The sequence below is a fragment of the Myxine glutinosa genome, chromosome 6 (assembly GCF_964187855.1).
Source record: "Myxine glutinosa chromosome 6, kmMyxGlut1.1, whole genome shotgun sequence".
Lineage (NCBI taxonomy): Eukaryota > Metazoa > Chordata > Myxini > Myxiniformes > Myxinidae > Myxine > Myxine glutinosa.
The window spans coordinates 86,951,380-86,958,279 of record NC_136266.1 but is presented as its reverse complement, the minus strand read 5'-3'; the positions used below and the strand labels follow the sequence as shown (position 1 = coordinate 86,958,279).

Genomic DNA, 6,900 nt, shown 5'->3' with positions numbered 1-6,900 from the left:
GAACTAGCTAAGTATTGTAAAACACTAAAAATTGATAATGTGGTTATTTGTATGAGAGATGAATTAACACATATAAATAAGAATACAAAGAATATTATTATGAATTTAGACACACAGAATGGTTCTCATTGGGTTTGTATTCATAATAGTCAGGATAAATATTATTTTGATAGTTATGGTATGCCACCACCTGTTGAAGTAATACAATTCTTACAGAATGGTGTTTATCAAACATTCCAAGTTCAAGAAATAAATTCTAAATGTTGTGGCCAATTATGTTTATATGTATTATTTCAACTCAACAATAATGAAAATTTTTATGATATCATTTTTTATCTAATATAAATGACCTATGTTGGAAAAGATGGTTCTATCTTTGGAAAATCCTCTCAGGATATTGATTTATCAAATTATTATACAAAGGCACAGGCTGAACGACAAAAATATAGTGTAAGTAAAAATATTAATATGAAGAATACTTATAAATTAATCAATTATCCAAACCCTACAGATGCGAATGACTTGATTAGATTCAGTGATTTATCACAATATATATCTTTAAAGAAAACAGCACGTTTTGTGAAACAAGTAAAATTTACAACCACAACACCTGGTTATACTGACCATACACCTTTCCTCATTGAATTTAACTACCTGCTTACAATTAAATTTTATAAAGAAGGACATTTAGTTAATATGCGAATTAATAAATGGGGGTATGATATGCCTGATTTAGGGTATAATTGGTCTTTTTCAATAAACATAGAAGACCTACATGATTTAAATCAGTCTCGTAAAGAAGAATATTATCCACTTGGTGAAGATAAGGATTTATGTGGAAGTACAATTAGTAAACAACAAATACGTGATTTTAAGAAAATAAAAATATATGATAGTATAGCGATGGTTCGCATGACAAAGAAGGAAGGTAATGAGATAAGGATAGAAAGCCGAGGAATACAAACCGATTTGGTAGTGGGAAGATGGGGTGGTATTACCTGTCATAATATTAATCTCACATATATTTCTGATACATAAATGGCAGGAAGAAGACTACAAGAGAATTATAATTTTTGTATTCAAGGATACCTACAAGAAAAGGGTGCTCGGTATTACATACCTTATGATTTGGAGCATATACATGGGAATTTTGTCATAAAAAACTGGCCTTATACTGATATTGTTAAACCCACAAATAGAGACTTGTTTAAAATATTAAATAAAAATGAACTTCTCAAAGTTATGAAATATAAAACTCTTTTAGAAATCGTCAACAAATCTTATTGGTATCCTATTATGAGAAAAATAATTATAGATACAAGAATATCTCAAAATCCAGATGAGTATATGTATAATATTCTTTGGGGTTCAAACTCAAGGGTAGCAAGGGATGAGGAAGGAGTTGAAGAAGAGAAGGAGGAAAGAGAGAAAAAGGAGAAGGAGGAAAGGGAGAGGGAGGAGAAGGAGGAGAGGGAGAAAAAGGAGGAGAAGGAGGAGAGGGAGAAAAAGGAGAAGGAGGAGAGGGAGAAAAAGGAGAAGGAGGAAAGGGAGAAAAAGGAGAAGGAGGAAAGGGAGAAAAGGGAGAAGGAGGAAAGGGAGAAAAGGGAGAAAAAGGAGAAGGAGGAGAGGGAGAAAATGGAGGAGGAGGAGAGGGAGCAAAGAGAGAGGGAGGAAAAATATAAAAAGATGGAAATCACTGAGATTCATAAAAGATTGAGTGTATTAAAGCAAATAAATCAATCTCAACGCACCGAAGAGGAAATTAAAGAATTAACAACTCTTATGAAGATAATGGTTTCAAAAATAAGAACGTCAATGTCTTCAATTTCAGAGATTTAAACGAGAAAGTGGTGAAGAAGAAGAAGAAGAAGAAGGAAAAGATTATGTGATTGATGATGTTGGTGTCATTGACTTTAGTTAGTTTTTATTTGTAAATAAATGGAGGAGAGAGTGAAGGCATTCCTTAGGATTCTTTATGTTTTAAAAATAAAGATTGAAATGTATATGTTGAAAACCAAAAAGGTTTTGATACTCTGTCGGAATTTTTCTGATAAATAAATATGAGTTATTGTCTCAAATGTAAAAAGAAAACTAAATCTAAAAATATCTCTTATGTTAAAGCTAAAAATAATAGAGTTTATCAAAAAGGAATATGTCAAGTATGTGGCTCTAAAAAGTGCCAATTCATCTCTCCTAAAAGAGGAGGAGACATACAAAAGTTTCTGTCAGGAAGTAAATTTACAACAACTGGAATTCCAGGGGAATTACACCTTCCAGGGTATTCTTTCTGTGGTCCAGGAACAAACTTGGATAAAAGATTAGATGAGGCTGACAATCCTAAACCTTGGTCTAAACCTACAAATAGGGTTGACGAAGTGTGTATGAAGCATGATATTGCTTATGGGAAAACCACTACGTTGACTGAAAAACATAAAGCCGACAGCGAAATGTTGTATAATTTGTCTTTGATACAAAATCCAACGTTGAGAGAGAAAGTTGATAGGTTTATTGTGAGAAATTTGATAAATGCTAAATTGAAACTTGGTCTTGGTTATTCCTCAAAAAACTATTAGGCTCTAATGATGCCATCAAGACTGAGGAGCTTTTGGCTGAAGAATTACACAAACCTATAATCACAAAGTTTAAAAGAAGGAAGGTTTATTCTAAATACACTGACCACATATGGTCCGCTGATTTAATTGAATTGAATAATGACAGGGGATACAGGTATGCTTTAACCGTTATTGATTTGAGGAGTAGATTTGCCTGGGTTGTCCCTTTAAAAAATAAAAGGGGTGATACTTTAATGTTAGCCTTTAAGCTAATATTTGATCGGGATAAAAGGAAACCAAAGAAGTTATGGACTGATGAGGGAACAGAGTTCTATAACAAAATATTCATGAAATTTCTTAAGGGGAAGGGTATTAAATTATACAGCACCTTTAATGAAGGAAAGGCAGTTGTTATTGAGCGTTTTAATCGTACTTTAAAAGAGAAATTATATAAAAAATTCACACAACTCGGTTCTCAAAAATGGGTGTATTTAATTCAGGATATTGTAGATAATTACAATAATACAGTTCATTCATCAACACAATCAAAACCATCAGAAACATTTACAAAATTAGAATATGAAAAGGAGATTAATTTGAGAAAGCCCAAGTTTAAAGTTGGTGATATTGTAAGGATATACAAATGGAAAAGCCATTTTGAGAAAGGTTATACACAAAAATGGACTAATGAATTATTTATAATCGTTGATGTAATGGCTACAAACCCTTGGACTTACAAATTAAATGATATAAATCGAGAAGAAATCTTGGGTTCATTTTACTCGCAAGAATTACAAAAAACAAAGCTAATAATTCATTAAACAACATTTCTATTCACCCCACCCATATTAGCTAATTTAATTCGTGGTAATAATAAAAAAAAATTAAATAAATAAAAAATCATAAGCCACGCCCACACCGACCCCGCCCACACAGACCCCGCCCACACAGACCCCGCCCACACAGACCCCGCCCACACAGACCCCGCCCACACAGACCACACCCATCATCCCCCACCCTCCGTGCACCCCCACCCTTGACCCTTCACCCCCCTCATCCCACCCCCACCTTCCCCACACACACAAGGGGAGGGGAGGGGTGGGATGAGGGGGGTGAAGGGTCTTTGGCAGGGGTGCACCTCCCCGTTCCCTCCTTTATTCTCTTTTTGTAATTAAGAATTAAATAATTGTAAACAAAACAAATATATATAAATATTGAAAACATTAAAATCTTTATATTATTAAAACATTTTTCTTGAGGTATACATTCAACTTCTCCCCAGCATAAGTCATCAATTTCTTCCCAGCACAAGTCAAAGGTTGGTTCAGCAGATGTCTTCAGGTTTTGAATCTCTTTCTATTAAAGACAAGAGGGGAGAGATATTTATTTCATATTTATGTTCCATGTCAAAGCGTCTTGAAAAGCGCTATACAAAATAAATGTATTATTATTATTATTATTAATATAGGGTCGGATGCCCTTCCTGACACCAACCCTGAATCACCTCTTACGATGCGCAGGGATATGGTGTACCTATTATAAACGGTGAACCACACACACGTACACACATGCTTACCTCGAAAAAATCCAGCTTAGCGTCCAGATCGTCGAGATGAAAATTAAGGATATCACAGGATGACAGGAAATAACCATTCCTATGGAGTCCAAAATCGTCCCACTCCAAGCTTTGGTCTTCGAGGCTGCAAACAAAATAAGGAGAAATTACTATGCTGAAGTAAGCTTGACAAAACATCACACACACGCACACACACACACATTCACAGATACATACACACACACATACACACACACACACATGCATAGATACATACACACAAGAACACACACATACACACACACACACATACACACACACACACACACACACAATCTCATTTTTTCATTTCTGTTCCTCACAATTCGATCTCTCTATTTTAATCACAGACACACATGCACACACATACACATACACACACACACATGCACACACACATGCACACACCTCTCGTTTTTTATTTTCTATCATACCTTTCACGTGAATTTTCTAAGAACGGTGAAACATTGAATTCATTCTGAGCCCACCATCTCGGAGGTAGGTTATTCAAACCCGTATTCAGTTCGTTGTGGAACTCTTGAGAAACAACTTGAAATTCTGCCAGGATATTTACAATATTTGAATTGCTGCAATGAATAGGAAAAATAAATTATTAGTTGTATAATTAATCACATACAAAGCTCTCATTAACAGTGTTTAATACCAAATGAACTTACCAATGTCGGCGAGTATTCTTCATCAGAGGAAAGACTGGAATAAGACAAGCTCATCTTCGTTCACAATGTTTAAATGTCCCATTCGGAGACCTCTCTTTTTATAATGAACAAAATGTATTTCGGGGAACTGAAGTGCTTGTCAGCTTTTGGAAACTGAGGGCGTGTGTTTGTGAAAAACAGGAAACAAGACAAAGAGAATTCCTTGGAAGTTATCCAAGTGAAACAACGTCATTTCTCAACAGTGAGCTATTAATTAGAAAAGGTTCGAGTGGTATATAAATGGAAAACAAAATGAATGTAAAAAATATCAAATAAGTATAATTGAAAAGGCAACTGGTAAAAAAGTTCACAAAACAAATAAGAGAATTAATTTAAATACCGGTGAGTTGGATGAGACGGTGAGGAGAGTTGTAGGAGAATTAAATTATTTCCCACGCATAAACAAATATTTGTAGGGTCGTTGTTTGAGTGGGTTATATTCACCAGATGATATTAAGAGTAAAAGGTTAAAAGGTCCATAAGGTCAGAAGGATCACAGGTGTTTAAGTGGTCTAATGAATAAGGATAGCATGTCAAAAGGTTAGAAGGTTCGTAAAGAAAAGGGTGAGAGAAATATAGGTGTTTAGGGTCAATGAGGGAGGGAAAGAATTAATATGGAAGTGAATGGGTCAAAGATTAATCTGCCAGATGATATGTAGAAGAAGGATGATAGGTCTATAAGAGAAAACAAATATTTGTAGTGTTTGAGTGGTCTAATGAACAACATTAAGGATAGGTACTACAGACAAAAGGTTCATAAAGATGAGGGTGGGAGAAATAGAGGTGTTTATGATTTTTGAAAAAGACAAGGGGGTAAATGACATTAGATAGGGATTTCCCATGTTAAACGGAGGTGTCCCAGAAGCAACATTATTACACTACTACCCTTTGCAGCCAAATCACCTGGTCATTGGCATGTCCAAATATCAGCTTCCTAACTCAAAAGGTGCCTGAGTTAATAATGGTCAGAAGAGAAATGAAATTTAATTAATTAAATAAGTACTTAATTAAACGCTAATAATTAAATAACTCCTCAATTAATTGATTATTCAAAAAACAAAAAATACCGTATTTGACAAAGGACTTGCTCACTACTGTGCCGAAATTTCAGCTTCCTAGCTCAAAGGATGGCTGAGATATCGTCCGGACAACCAAGAAAGAAAACAAACAAACAAGAAAACAAGAAAACAAACAAGAAACCAGAGTGAAAACTGAGTACTCTCTTTCAGCGTGCGTCACTGCCAAGCCCCCTTCGGTGCCCGGCAATGACGATTTGCAATGCCTGGAGGTGGCATAGGAAAGGAGCGGTGTACAAAAATATCCTTTGCAGCCAAATCACCTGGTCATTGGCATGTCCAAATATCAGCTTCCTAACTCAAAAGGTGCCTGAGTTAATAATGGTCAGAAGATAAATGAAATTTAATTAATTAAATAAGTACTTAATTAAACGCTAATAATTAAATAACTCCTCAATTAATTGATTATTCAAAAAACAAAAAATACCGTATTTGACAAAGGACTTGCTCACTACTGTGCCGAAATTTCAGCTTCCTAGCTCAAAGGATGGCTGAGATATCGTCCGGACAACCAAGAAAGAAAACAAGAAACCAGAGTGAAAACTGAGTACTCTCTTTCAGCGTGCGTCACTGCCGAGCCCCCTTTGGTGCCCGGCAATGACGATTTGCAATGCCTGGAGATGGCATAGGAAAGGAGCGGTGTACAACAAGTACACATACATTCAAAGTACACCGCCCCATGCCAAATAATTAAATATGCTGCAGCGCGGCATTGCCGGGGCGCCTCCGGCGCCCGGCAATACCGCAGTGCAGCTCATTAAGGCTGCATTGGGAGGGAGAGGTGTACACTAATTGATTGATTAATTGTATAATTAAAATCAATAAAAGATTATCACAAAATATTTTCATAATCAATTGGCTAATCGCATAACTAAACCACTAGTGCTTCATCCGAAGATGTATCTTTTAGAAATTTAATTAAATAAGTCATTTATAAAAAATTAAATAATTAATTGATTACT

General features: G+C 35.3%; 1 long non-coding RNA gene across 1 annotated transcript; it reads right to left on the bottom strand.

Moving 5' to 3' along the window:
* Positions 1 to 3,697: 3,697 nt before the first annotated feature.
* On the bottom strand, positions 3,698 to 4,802 carry LOC144892515 (uncharacterized). Its single transcript, XR_013623717.1, has 3 exons — positions 4,581 to 4,802; positions 4,129 to 4,252; positions 3,698 to 3,908 (listed from the first exon to the last, which is right to left on the bottom strand). It is a non-coding gene; the product is annotated as an uncharacterized LOC144892515 (long non-coding RNA).
* Between the last annotated feature and the right edge of the window lie 2,098 nt (positions 4,803 to 6,900).